The sequence below is a fragment of the Macaca thibetana genome, chromosome 4, assembly GCF_024542745.1.
Source record: "Macaca thibetana thibetana isolate TM-01 chromosome 4, ASM2454274v1, whole genome shotgun sequence".
Classification (NCBI taxonomy): Eukaryota; Metazoa; Chordata; class Mammalia; order Primates; family Cercopithecidae; genus Macaca; species Macaca thibetana.
In genome coordinates, this window is record NC_065581.1 from 89204390 (window position 1) to 89220325 (window position 15936).

Consider the following 15936-nt stretch of genomic DNA (forward strand, 5'->3'; position numbering starts at 1 on the left):
AAATTTGTTCTACTATGATATTTCCTTGGTAAGTATTGGAAAATAAAGAGAAAAAATGTTATGTTTCAAGAGAAACTATAGTAAAACTGTTATTAGAGCCCAGTCTTATTTGCTGTTTTTAAATCTCTGCTAATGATTCCATATCTGATTTGTTCTCAAGGTCATTCACCTATAGCCCTTAAGGCTTCAGGTCAGTTCCATAGGGATTCCTAAAACTAGGACATTCATTCATTATGTTAGGGTTCATTTATCATATAGTGTACTGTTCACTTACGTGTTTGTACTAAAGCTGTGTATAAATTCAGTAATGTTTTTGTTATGCACACCTTAGGACCCCAACCAGGCACCTGTGAATACATACAGACAACTGCAACAGTTTCATTCCATTTACTCTGTGAGCAACTCCTATTCCAACTATGCCCCCCATCACAGGAAGAAGTTAGAGCAGTCATTGGCCTTTTCCCATCTCTGTAGCTCACAACTCAGGAGTGAGATGTGCTGAAGCCCAAGGAGGAATTGAAACCACCTTTGCAAAATTATGAGAGTGGGAGAAATGTGACAAAGTCATCTCCATCTTGCTTCTGATCTTCAAGCTGTCCTTGGTATTCCTGGGTGTAGGCCAAGCTAACTTTGGGAGAAATTTAGTGTACAGTTTAACTAGAAAGCAAAAATAATAATAATTCCTCCCTAAAACTAACCCCTTGCTTAATCAAGGACTAAACACTGCCTCTGTTAAGACTAATAAAAGGCTGCAAAAATAAGATTATGGGAGGGACCTGAAATCTTTTAAAATGTAGGCATAGTTTCTATAATCATTTACTGCTTAGGAATCTTGTGGTCAGAAGTCACAAGATTCATGACTTCCCCAGTTGTTCCTATAGATAACATTACTATCATGGAACTGAAAATTGATTTTTGAGATATTTTTCAGACTGACACCACTGGGACTCATGACTCATTACTCAACTGGTCCTGTAGTCTCACCAAGAGGTGGCTCAGCACATGAGGACTGTTTTCCACACCCCTATGACTTCATCCCCAGCCAGTCAGTAGCACTCATCCCCTAGACCCCTGCCTACCAAATTGTCCATAAAAAAATCTTGCCTCTGAGCCTTCAGAGAGACTGATTTGAATGCTGTAACTCCAGTTTTCTTGCATGGGTCAGCCTTATATCAATTAAACTCTTTATTGCAAAAAAAAAAAAAAAGAGAGAAAATGACTAAGGTGCTCGTAGTATCGTGGACTTCCACTAAAGAGACAGGTAATCTAAACAGTTCTGAAAATAAATAAATAAACAAACAAACAAACAAATAAATACTTGAGTTTAATCTGGATCATGAGAAACTGTAGACACAGACTTTAGAGATGTGATTATGCTTTACTCTTAATTGTAGGTTATGAAGGACCCCTCTACTGTAGAAATAATGACCAGAATTCAGATGGGAAAGGACTCAGTGGGAAGTAAGGTCAAAGAAGACTTTCATGAAAAAGTACATAGCTGAAGCAGGGTGGACAAGGATGAGCCTTGCACAGGGAGAGTGCAGCTAGGGACATTGTTTATGTTGCGTAGATAAAATAGATAAAGGTATCTACTTGGAGATGAGATTATAAATTTGATTATAGGTTCCTTGATAACAAAATGATAGCAGAAAGAGCAAAATAAAAGAAAATTTTAAAATATATCATGAAGACTATGAGATACAGTGCTGTAGACAAAAAAAGAGGAAGTGAAGTTAGTGTAAGAAAATGTTGTATTTCAATTGGGTTGTGTTTTGGAGTTGATTGAAGCAGGCTATTCTAAAGTGGGGGTCCCCAAACCCTGGGCCACAGACCAGTAACAAAGCTTCATCTGTATATACAGCTACTCTCCATGACTTGCATTACCACCTGAGCTTTGCTTTCTGGCAGATCAATGACAGCATCAGATTCTCATAGGAGCACAAAACCTATTGTGAACTGTACATGTAAGGATCTTGGCTGCATGCTCCTTAAGAGAAACTAATGCCTGATGATCTGTCAGTGTCTCCCATCACCCTCAGATGGGATCCCCAAACCATCCTCTCTACCTGGTCTGTGGAAAAATTTTCTTCCATGAAACCAGTCCCTGGTGCCAAAAAGGTTGGGGACCACTGTTCCAAAGGAATTACTTGTAGGCAGGGGGTATATCCACCTACCACATTTTCAGAATGGGAAATCATGACAAGTATATATGTAAAATAGTACCCAGGGACGTGACATTTGAAGCGATAAAAGCAGTCTCCCCAAGAGAAAGATAATATAGAAAAATACATAGACATCTTGAAACAGATAATGATCACACATAATGAGAGCAGAAATGAGAACTTATGGAGGTTTTAGAAAGATAGGAAGAGAAATCTTCATGTTATAGTGCCACGGGGTATTTGGAAAGTCTACAGAGTTGGAGGGGATGGGTGTCACGTAGTAGGTTAGAAACAATACAGAAGCCACTGTAAACAATGCCTTGATATAATAGGTTATAATAGTCTTTTATTAGCTAATGAACTAAAATGACTATATTTTAAATAAAAATGAAGTTTAATAGTATCATTGTAAAGTTTACAACTCTGGGTTTTATGAAAATTGAATATGCAGAAGATGAAGACTGGCTCTGTATGTTTGGAAGCCTGCATGCTAAATTATTTATACATAATTAAAATGAACAAATCAAATGAAGAATTTACCATTCACACATCCCTAATAAATAAATAGCTGGTTATGTGGGAATACAGGAAAATATATTATAAATACAAATGATTTTCAAATGAGTAGCAGTTGACTTCATTCTTTTTTTAAATGGATAATTACTGATATCAAAAGCAGTTTGTGTAAATTTCACTCAAACAGTGAGTTGGGAAGAATTATGAAATGTGTAAAGCACAGAGTGATTAGAATATATTGTTTAGATAACTTGTGACAATTTTTCTAAGGATGAATCTCCACACACATTTTATAAAGGGACTCTTTCTAAGCATTGAAACTCTAGCAATTATTTTGTTAGATCTATGTTATATGATTATTTTATCTCTCACAAAAATTCTACCTAATAGAAGATTGGGAAGGGGTTGAAACAGGAGCTCATTTCAACCATTCTAGGTATCTCTTCTGAGAGTCTTCATCCATTATATTTTTTACACTGACAAGTATATTTTACTCATTATACCAGATGTAATGACTTCATGAGAAATGATACACTCTCATTCTGTTGGTGGGTGTGAAAGTTGATGGGCAATAAGTAAGAGGTTATCACAATTTAAAATATGTGTACTTATGACCTAGTGTTACAGTTTTAGGAATTGAACTATGAAAAACTGTTAATGTGCCTTGTTTATGCAAAGTAAAATACTGAAGACAACTTAAGCATTTATTAAAGAAAGAATAGCCAAATAAACTATAATATGTCTATATTATAGATATAGAGTAGTTTTCAGCTATTTAAAAGGATGAGCCATTTCAAAAATGAAAATATGATCTGTTGCTGAGTAAAGATACCAGTTTTAAAAAAGTATGTAGAAAATAATGCTATTTCAGTAAATAATGATTATTATGATTGCTATTATTTGAGATGAAGTCTCACTCTGTCTCCCCAGGCTGGAGTGCAGTGGTGTAATCTCGGCTCACTGCAACCTCTGCCTCCGAGTTCAAGAGATTCTTCTGCCTCAGCTTCCTGAGTAGCTGGGACTATAGGCGCACGCCACCATGCCTGGACAATTTTTTTTTTATTTTTAGTAGAGGCAGGGTTTCACCATATTGACCAGGCTGGTCTTGAACTCCTGATCTCATGATTCACCTGCCTTGTCCTCCCAAAGTGCTGGGATTACAGGCATGAGGCACCTAGCCCCATCATCAGTAAATTATTATTATATGTACAAGTAGAAAATTGAAAAAAGGTCTTGGAAAGATACATATCCAACTGTTAATGGTAGTCAACAATTGTTTTAGAAGGATGACTGAGGAAAGGTTTGGAAGAGTTCACATTTTGTAATTAAATAAATACAAGTTTGTGTTTAATTGTTGACATTTTTATATTCTTAGAATTTCATTTTTGTTCTTATTGTGTTTTGTTTATAATTATTTTTGGAGATGAATTAATTTACAATAATGCACAAAAATCTTAAGTGTTCAATTCTATGAGTTTTGAAAAACACATTTGGGTAACTCACTCTTATTTATGAAATGTGTATAATGTAAGGAAATGTGTGTATATATATATAAGGAACACTTTTCTCATTTTCTGTCCCTTCCCAATCAACCTTCACCTCTTAAGCTTCTAATTATTTGCACCAAAATTTAGTTTTGCCTTTTGTAGAAATGTTTATAAGTGGAAATATACATTAAGTACTAACTTGTGCTCAGCTTCTCAAGTCCAAGATATATCTGAGATTCCTCTACCTTGTTGCATGCATTAGTCTGTTCTCACACTGCTGTAAATAAATGCCCGAGACCGAGTAATTTATAAAGAAAAGAGGTTTAATTGACTCTCAGTTTACATGGCTGAGAAGGCCTCAAAAAAACTACAATCATGGCAGAAGGTACCTCTTCACAGGGTGGCAGGGGAGAGAATGAAAGCAGGAGGAGCTACCAAACATTTATAACACGATCAGATTTCAGATCTCATGGGAAGTCACTATCACAAGAACCACATGGAGGAAACTGTTCCCATGATCCAATTACCTCCACTTGGTCTCTCCCTTGACACATGGGGACTATAGGAGTTATGGGGATTATATAATTCAAGAAGAGATTTGGGTTGGGACACAAAGCCTAACCACATCATTGCCTGTAACAGTAGTTTATTCCTTTTAATAGTTGATTAGTATACCATGGTAAGAATATACTCGGATTTCTTAGTCCACCGTCCTGCTGATGAGCATTTAGAGTGCTTCCAGTTGTTGTCTATTGAATAAAACTGCTTTAAAATAGTATCATGAGTCATTTGGGGAATATATATATCTATTCATATATATAGTCATATATATTCATATATAGTCATATATATTCATATATATATTCATATATATAGTCATATATATTCATATATATTCATATATATATTCATATATATTCATATATATTCATATATATTTATATCTATTCATATATATATTAATAGATATGTATTTGTTTATTTCTCTTGAACAAATAATTTGGGCATATATCTCCTTGGGCATATATTTTGTTTTCTCTTGAGTAGAACTACTGAGTCATAGAGTAGGTGTATGTTTGATATGAGAAATAACTGATAAGCCACTCTCCTAGGTGTTTTTAATATTTTGCATTCCCACCTGCAATGTTTTAGAGGGTTGCAGCTGTTCATATATACATGAACATTTTATATCATTTTTGCTTGTTTGTTTCAGCTATTCTAGTTGTCCTAATTTGCATTTCCCTTATGATTAGTGATGTTCCATGATTCATGTGCTCATAGACCACCCATAAGTGTTCCTTATGAAGTGTGTGTGCATTTATTTCAGTTTTAGAAACTATTTGTGTATGTGTATATATACACACACACACACTATTTATTTATTTATTTATTTATTTATTTATTTATTTATTTTTTGAGACAGTCTTTCTCTGTTGCCTGGAATGCAGTGGTGTGATCTTGGCTCACTGCAACCTATACCTCCCAGGTTGAAGTGATTCTCCTGCCTCAACCTCCTGAGTAGCTGGGATTACAGTGCCCACTGCCATGCTCAGCTTATTTTTTTAATTTTTTTTTTAAATTTTGGTAGAGATGGGGTTTCACCGTTTTGGACAGGCTGGCCTCGAACTCCTGACCTCAAGTGGTCTGCACCCTTTGGCCTCCTAAAGTGCTGGAATTACAAGAGTGAGCCACCTTGCCCAGCCTATTTATATTTTTTGAATGTAAGTCCTTTGTTACATATATCTTTGCAAGTATTTTTTTTCACAATATGTGACTCACCTATTTATTTTTCTTGGCAGTGATTTTGATGAAAAAATGCTTTTGTTTTTTAAAAAAGTCTATGTTTACTTTTGTTCCTTTAAAGTTACTGCTGTATATAAACTTAGAAATATTTTTCTATCCCTGTGTCACAAAGATATTTCCATTATGTTTTCTTATGGAAGCTTTTTTAGATTTTATTTTTCAAGCATAATCCACCTTAAGTCGATTATTCTATATGGTGTTAGGTAGATCCCAAAGTTCAAATATATGCATACATATATATACACATATATATGTGTATATAAATATTCAGCATTATTTGTTGAAAATATTTTTCATTTTCTATTGAATATGGGAATAGACACTTTATTTCTTTGACCAATTTGCTTATCCTATGTCAATCTTATACTGCCTTTTTAGTCACCCTTAAAATCAGGTAGTATTTATCTCACGATTTGTATTTTGTTTTGCCTTTATTTCAAGATTGTTTTGGCTGTTTGAGAATCTTTGCAATTTCATATGTATTTTAGAAATAGCTTGTAAATTTCTATTTTAAAATATACTTGAATTATCATTGGGATAACAGTTATCAATTTAGGAATATTGAATCTTCTGATCTAGGAACTTTTGGATATTTTTCAATGTATGTAACATTCATTTATTTATCTTAGCAAAGTTTTATCATTTTCAGCGTAAGAGTATTAAACAGGTTTGATTAAAATTATTCTTAAGTGTTTTATCATTTTTCTTGTTATTATGAGTAGAATAGTATTTTTCTGAATTTTACCCTTTATTTGTTCCCTTCTAGTATACAGAAATATAATTGATATTTATTTATTGAGTTTGCATTCAGTAATTCAAATGCCCAATGCTATATTCCAATCTCATGCTTAGGATTCTTTGGATTTGTGTTTTTTATAGCACTAGAGTTTTCACATCCATATTGCTGTAATGATGAATTTTCTTTTGTGATTTTGATTAAATAAGAACTTAATTGAGAGATATGACATAATATCAATGCTGTGCTATTCTAGTTTAGATAAAACCTTAATCTGAATAATTTTTATTAATTACATTGCAATTTGTATAGTGTTGGATATCATATCTACATATACACACACTCAAATATAAATATATACATATAATATCATTATATTTACAACATGGTATATAAACATACTAATATATAAACACATTCATATACATGTATATCGTGTATATGTTTATGAATATCATGTGCATCAAACACACACACATATAAAATAAACACTAAATCAATAACTATAATTATAGCTTACTGAGTAGTTCTTAGAAAACTGCTTACCTTTCCTTGTGTGCAAATAAATGTAACAATTTTAGTCTGTACTAGAAGGTTACTAATGTTAATAAATATAATTAAATTTATTTAGATTAAGCTAAGTATTTATGTATTTACTATACTAATTAATTTCAAAATACAATATTTTACTATCTCCCCAAAGTGTGGCCTTGACTGCTAATTTTTATTTTTCTAAGATAGTGCAGTTGAAAGTGTATTGAAAACCTTGGATATGACCTTTATTCAGATTTGTTTTTAAACTAAGAAGATTAGAATTGCATATTGTTTTGCCTGAACTAGAGCTTTGGTGTTTTATATTGTTATTATTTTATGTAAATACCTTTGATGGTAGGAAGTCTTTATAAGGTTTTGATATGATTAGCTCCAAGGTTGTTTTCATAATGCGACAGAAATGTAATGTCAAGGGCTAAAATCCTGGTTATACAGTTTTTCTGCTTTTGTTTTCAAATATTTTTTATTTTATTAAGAGGATTTGTGCTTGCCCAAATACTCTCGATGCCTAAGTCTGTCACGTTGTCTTTCATAGGACTCTAAGACCACGTAATTAAAAATGGGAAAAGTTCTTATTGGAACAGCATTCCGATCATCTGTTTGTTTACTCTATGGTTAGACATTCTGTAGAATGTAATGAATACTATATTTCCTTCTCCACTCCTCCTGTCTCTCATGCTGTGATGATCCCTAAAAGAAAGCAAAAATGTGCTGATGTAATTACAGGTTCAGGGTAATAGCTATAGGAGTTTAATGCAACTGCATTATGCTTCTAAGGATATAAGCCTCTCAATTAATCACAGTTTGAATTATCCAACGGTTATTTTAATTTGTTCTTATGAATTGAAGATTTTTTCTTCCTTTCTGGTTTTAGAAATATAAAATGTGCTCTGTAGACATCTTACCTTTTCATTCAAAGTGTATATTCTAAAGCTGGTGTAAAATTTTAGTCTATTTTTGTGAAAAATGAGGTAACACTTTTAATATGCATCTTAGCAACTAATACTGAAACACATTCTTACATCTTTGTGAACTTTACAAGTCATGACTTATTTAAAATATAAAGTCATCATTAATATCAAATGCTTTAGAGTCAAAGTAATGTTATTTTTATGGCATTTTCTTACGCTTTGAACAATATGATAATGAGCAGGTAGTAGATGCAGAGTAGAAAGTGATGATTTAGTGACACTCCTTGTCCCTCCATCCTTTGATATGGCTGATTTCTCTGAAACTGTTTAGGTTTATATCTCTTTGCTCTACATTCTATCTAGAATGTATATTTGCTTGTCATTGTTTATAAGTAGACCAAATCTACTTTCGCTGGCAGTTAGTCTCCACCCCAGCATAGAACATACTGTTATTCGTTTTGCTTTTAATATTCAACTATTTTTTAAAGTTTAAAAATGGAAAAGTATGTCTTTTTTATATTCATGGAAATATTAACCACCTATATGGCTATTTATTTTTATGGGAAGATCTGAATTTCCATTTGGTGTCATGTTATTTCTGCCTGAACATCTTGCTTTAACCCGTCTTATATTGCAGGTCTGGTGGCAATAGTCTCACCTATTGATTTCCAGAAGGAGTCTTTATTTGTTTTTATTTTAGAAAGGTATGTGTACTGGGTATAGTTTCTAGGGTGGCAAGGTTTTTTGTTTTGTTTTGCTTTTTACAACATATAAATGCATTGCTATAGTTTTTCTGTCTTGCAAAGTTTCTGACAAGTAGTTGGCTATAAATTTTATTTGTATTTCTCTATACATATATGTCTTTTTCCTCTGGCTGTTGTGAAGATATTTTTACTTGTTTTTGGCAATTTAATTATGAGGTGCCTTACTGTTTTTACATGGAGTGTTTACTTGGGCTTCTTTGCTTTGTGGATTTATATTTTCCATCACATTTGGAAAAGTTTTGACCATTAATCTTCCAAACCTTTTTTTTTTTTTTTTTTTTTTTTTTGGTCTCTGTCTCTCTCTCTCTCTTTTCTTTCTGGAACTCCAAAATATTAGATTTTTCTATATGATTCTGCATATCACTGATGCTCTGTTTATTTATTTCAGTCTTTATTTTCTCTGTGGTTTTTATTTTCTATAGTTTATATTAGTATAGAATTGACCCTTAAATAACGCAGGTTCGAACTGCACAGGTTCACTTATAAGTGGATTTTCTCTCACTCTGCCACCCCTGAGACAGCAAGACCAAGCCCTTCTCTTCCTCCTCCTCAGCCTATTCAGTGTGAAAATGGGGATGAAGACTGTTATGATAATCCACTTTCAATTAAAAAATTATAAATACAACTTTTCTTCTTTGTGATTTTCTTATCTCTATCTTACTTTATTGTTACTGTAAAAATACAGTATATAGTACACATAACATAGACAATATATGTTCATTGTTTATGTTATTGGGAAGGCTTCCAGTTAATGGTAGGCCATTAGTAGTTAAGTTTTTGTGGAGTCAAAAGTTTTATGTAGATTTTCAACTGCACAGGGGTCAGATCGGTGGCCCCACGCCCCATGTTGTTAAAGGGTAAACTGTATTTTAAAGTCCTTCTGCTGTTAATCTAATCTGCTGGTATGCCATTCACTATCTTTTCATTTTAGAATCTGTGTTTTTCTTCATAGGAGCTCCATCTGGGTCATATAATATCTCAATGATTTTCTCTTTCTTTTTGAATATATGGAGTATATTTACAATAGCTGTTTGAAGGTCATCTCTATCATTTTGGGGTCTGTTTCTACTGATTATGTTTTATTCTACTTATAGGTAACATTTTTCTTCCTCTTGGTGTATTTTTATTTGACTCTAGACATTGTGAATACTGCATTGTTGCTTTCTGTATTTTGTTGGATTTTGTTTACCTAGGGCTCAGCTTTGTCTGGCAGGCAATTAAGTTACTTGGAATCAGTTTGATACTATCAAGACAGCGTTAATTTATTTATTTATTTATTTATTTATTTATTTATTTTGCAGGGCAAAACTGGACTTCTTTTAGTATGGAATTAATTAAATCTCACTCCTAAAATGATATCCTCTGGGACCCTTTCCAATACTTTGTGGGCTATGAGGTCTTTTCAATTTGGGTAGTGAGGGTGTAAACTGTCCCCAGCCCAGGTGAACTGCTGGATGTTTTTGGCTATTGCTTTCCAAAGTTCTTTGTCTAGCCTTAGGTAGTTTCATCTTATAAAGGCACAGATAATAACTTGGCTAAAGGTTTGAGGAAACCCTTCTTTAAATCTCCAAAACTCTTCTCTCTGATACTTAGCTTCTCAAATTCTCGTTGGTTTGGACTCTCTGACCCTTAGATTCTCATTCCTCAAGTAAGCACAACTATTAGGCTCTGTTGGGATACCCTCTGTCTCCACTGTGGCCTGCTAATTACTTCCATAGAGTACTAAATTGTGGGGCTCACCTTTTTGCTTCCCTTTTTTCCAAGGAAAAAAACCCTGATACTGCCTGTTACCCAATGTCTAAAAACATTGTTTCATGTATTTTTGTCTAGTTTCCTAATTGTTTAAGGAGAGAGGGAAAATCCACCCCATCGCGGCTGAGGTAGACATCCTGCAGGATTACACTTATGGAACCCAAACAGGGTTCTTATTTAAAATGACATTTATTCTACTTTCACTAATTGCCATTAAACCCAGAACTTTGCTCAGCTGCTTTGCAAATATTTACCTTCAATTTTTTAGAGATTTTAATCCACCCTATGTATGTTTATTTATGGATAAAACTGATCTTTTGCCTTGAGATTGTGTTGCTGCTCAACTGAAAAGCCTTTGTATATTCTGAATATTGGCACTTAACTGCAGAGAAAATTGTGCCAAATACTTTTAAACCCTTTTTTTTTTTTTTTTTTTTTTTTTTTTTGCTTAGACTTTTCTCTGAAAAGTAAATCTAGAGCCGAGAATGGGACTCTGGAATCCGCATACCATTAATGACTGTTCTTTCTCCTAGCTTCTCTGAATTTCCGTGATTATCACATAATTCATTTGAGATGTCCACAGTCAAGCACACTGTGAGCTTAATTCAATGTCTTTAGAAAAGGATCTGTCTCTGGAAGCTGGCCTCAGGAGAGCAGACAATGCGTTAGCACCAAAGAGTGTCCTCCCACTCCATGATGATGCTGCCCCTGCTCCAGGTAAGCAGTATGACCCTTTTGACTATCCAAGGTCTTTGGTATAACTGTATGTGGAAGCTCTACCCTAAACTTTCAGTTCTGTGGACCTAGAATGTTCTTTAAGGGAGATTTCTTAAAGTGACCTATTTACTTTAAAAACTCTCCCTTTTAAAAAATTGTAAGACACTAAAAATAAATTACAAAGAAGGTACACAGATTATAAATAGGCATAGGAAAAGATGTTTCACATCATTCACCAGGGAAATGCAAATAAAAACAACAATAAGATACTATGATAGACCTAGTAGAAAGGCTGAATTTAAAACAGACAACACCAAATACTGGCAAGAATGTAGAGCAGCAGGAACTCTCTTTCACTGCTGGTGGGAATCCAAAATCACACAACCACACTGGAAGATAGTGCAGCAGTTTCTTAAGAAATTAACCACACTCTAACTATATGGTCCAATTATCATACTTCTTGATATTAGCCCAAAGGATTTGTAAACTCAGGTTCACACAAAACCCTGCAAATTGATATTTATAGCAGCATTATTCGTAATTGCAAAGACTTGGAAGTAACCAAGATGTTCTTCAGTAGGTGAATGGATAAATAAACTATGGTACATCCAGACAATAAAAATAAATGAACTATTGAACCAAGGAAAGACATGGGAGAAATTTAAATGCATATTAGTAAGTGAAAAAAGCCCATCTGAAAATGCTATATGCAAGATGATTTCAACTATATTATATTGAAGAAAAGGCAAAACTGTGGAGAAAATAAAAAGATCAGTTGTTGCCAGGGGCTACAGTGAGGAAAAGATGAACAGGGGAAGCATAGACAATTTTTAGGGCAGTGAAAATTATTTATATGTTACTATAATTATAGATACATGTCACTATACATTTGTCCAAACTCATAGAAGGCACGGCACCAAGACTGAACCCTTGTGTAAACTGTGGTTTCACCGATAATGATGATATCATAAGCTATCATTTCACTGATAATGATGTGTCAGTGTAGATTCATGAACTGTATAATATATTACCACTCTTCAGGGGAATGCTTATAATGGGGAGGCCATGTATGTGTGGAGATAGAAGATATATGGGAAATCTCTGTATTGTCCCTCAATTTTTCTGTGAAATTAAAACTGTTCTAATAAACTAAAGTCTTTTTTAAACACCTGAAATAAAAATAAATAAATATAAAATATCATAAACCTATGTTTTAGTACTATATGTTTTCCCAATGCAGAATTTCAGTTGTTTGGTTTCTGTGGAGAAGGTAGTTTGAAAACTGTCCACCCACACCTGACGGCACACAGGGCATGGAACTGAGCCTGCCATAAACATTCATGAAATGTTTGGTGTCTAAGGAAACAAGGTGTGAACTCTTAGGCACAGAGAATCTAACAAACAGTGAATAGTACAAAAGTATGTATAATACTTGTTTGACTTAAAACCAAACTTATTATGGAAATATTGTATGACAGTTGAGGACATGGGCTTTTCCAAACAGTCGGATTAATATTCTAGCCCTCTTGAGGCCTTGATCATGATTCACATCTCTAAATATTATTTATGGTGCCTTCCAAATTGGGTTGTTAGAGAAACTGCATGATATAATTGTTCATGTTGTGCTTAGCACAGTATCAGTCACTATTAGCACAATAAATGGTAGCTTTGTGAATAGAAATCATCATTGCCATCATTATCATTGTCATCATTGTCATCATCATCATTATTATAGTTATCACAAAATGTTAACTAGGTTAATTATATATTATTTATTGAAGTCCTAAGATATATTCCACTGTTCTATGCACAGCATTAAGCTTTTCAGAGTTAGGATCCATATAATAAAATATGAAGTTTAATATCTATAAATATATAAGCACACAAATATAGCTCATCAGAACTAATTGTTTTGTATTGTCAAATGGTAAAACAAGGTTATGATAGCTATTCATATTAACAATAACATTGTAAATTTCAGCAAGAGACATATAAATAAAAAATATTTAGCTAAATTTAGTTTTGAGAATGTTAAGTGACATCACTCTGGAAAAAAGAAAAAAAAATAGATACTTTTTTTTAAGTCCATAATGACAGGTTTGGAAGGGAGGGATATGCCTGTTGCTTTTTCCTGAATGGTGTACAGAGAGTAGAACACCTATGAAGATGGGAATCTGTTGAGAAGGTCTATCAGATTGAATGACTTGGGTTCCTCTCTCTGCTCCCGGAAGAACTAGTGATCACATGACTGATAAGGCTCATTTGGGAGTTAGCATTTTGTTGAGCGTTTAGTAGTTCACAAATACTTCTTCCCCAGAAATGGAAGAGTACATTCCTTTGCCCACACTTATTTCTCCAATTCTGTCCTAAGCTCCTCTGGTGCTCTTATCCTGTTAATAGTTGTCATTTGCCACTTTAGTTTACACTTTTGCTTTGCACTCTCCACCACATATAGCTGTAGGAGAGTGGAACTTCAGATAAGTTTAAACTTTATTCATTTTTGACAAAATTATTAACACCACACTAATCATTATAAAAATCTAATTAGATACTAAGATTAATTATACTTTTACCTCTGCCTTCTAATTACAGGTCTTAATCAAAGCCTGGCATGGTGTTGAAAATATAATTCATTGTCTGATTGCCTGAGAATCCTCAAACACCTTTCCTATTTTTTGTCCTGCAAGGTGATATGGTGAGTCTTGTCTAGGACCTATGTGTACAGATGTCCTTGCTGGGTCAGAGGAAAAGAGGGTCATATAAGAGCCTGTATTAATACGTTTTCACACTGCTGATAAAGACATGCCCAAGACTGGGAAGAAAAAGAGGTTTAATGGACTTACATTTCCATATGGCTACGGAGGCCTCACAATCATGGTGGAAGGCAAGGAGGACCAAGTCACGTCTTACATGGATGGCAGCAGGCAAAGAGAGAAAAACTTGTGCAGGGAAACTCCCATTTTTAAAACCATCAGATCTTGTAAGACTTATTTACTATCGTAAGAACAGGACAGGAAAGAACCACCCCTGATTTAATTACCTCCCACTGGGTTCCTCCCACAACATGTGGGAATTGTGAGAGTTATAATTCAAGATAAGATTTGGAGGGAGACACACCCAAACCATATCAGTGACTATTTGCTTCCTTTTGTAACCTTCTATCTTTTTATTTTTCCTCTCTTTCAGAGCCCATGACCTATATCCCCCTTCTCAATTACTGCTAAATACCATCTGTATAAGGTAAGATGGTCCAGAAAAACAGAGCAATAGGGTAGATAGATAATGGAAAGATAGATAGGTAAGAGAAAATTTATTATGGAAACTGGCTTACAAGATCATGGAGGCCTTGGACCCCCAAGGCACACCCTCTGCAAGCTGGAGGACCAAGAAAGCCAGTGGTATAGTTCAGGGTGAGTATCAAGGTCTAAGAACCAGGGAAGCTAATGGTATAATTTCTAGTCGAGGATAAGAGAAGTTAGAGAAATGCACTCTCTCTCTTCCTATTTATTCTATTCAGGCAGATTATATGATGCCTGACTAGGGGGGTCACACTTTTTTTTTTCCTCTGCCACTTTAAATTGTAATCTCTTTCACCAACACCCTCATGGACCTATCCAGAAATAATGCTTTACCAGCTTTCTAGCATCCTTTAGCCTAGTCTTGTTGACACATGAAATTAACCATTGATATGGTTTGGCTGTGTCCCCACACAAATCTCATCTTGAATTGTAGTTCCCATATTCCGCATGTGTCATTGGAAGGATCCAGTGAGAGGTAATTTAATAAGGGGGCAGTTACCCACATGCTGTTCTTGTGACAGTGAATGACTTCTCATGAGATTTGATGGTTTTATAAGGGGCTTTTCCCTGTTTTGCTTGGCACTTCTCCTCGCTGCTGTCATGTGAGGAAAGACATTTTTGCCTTTCTTTCCACCATGATTGTAAGTTTCCTGAGGCCTCGACAGCCATGCTGAACTGTGAGTCAACTAAACCTCTTTCCACTATAAATTACCAAGTTTCAGGTATGTATGTATTAGCAGCATGAGAATGAACTAATACAGTAAATTGGTACTGCAGAGAGTGGGGCACTGCTGCAAAGATACCTGAAAATGTGGAAGCAACTTTGGAAGTGAGTAACATGCAGAGGTGGAAACCGTTTGGAGGACTCAGAAGAAGACAGAAATATGTGGGAAAGTTTAGAATTTCCTAGAGACTTGGAGGTGTCAGAAGACAGGATTATGTGGGAAAGTTTGAAACTTCCTAGAGAGTTGTTGAATGTCTTTGACCAAAAATACATGAAATGGGCAATGAAGTGATATGGACAATGATAGTGATATGGACAATGAAGTCTAGACTGAAGTAGTCTCAGATGAAGATGGGAACTTGTTGAGAACTGGAGTAAAGGTCACTCTTTATGCAAAGAGACTGGTGGCATTTTACTCCTGTTTTAGAGATCTGTGGAACTTTGAACTTGAGAGAGATGATTTAGGGTATCTTGTGGAAGAAATTCCTAAATGGCAAGGAATTCAAGTGGAAC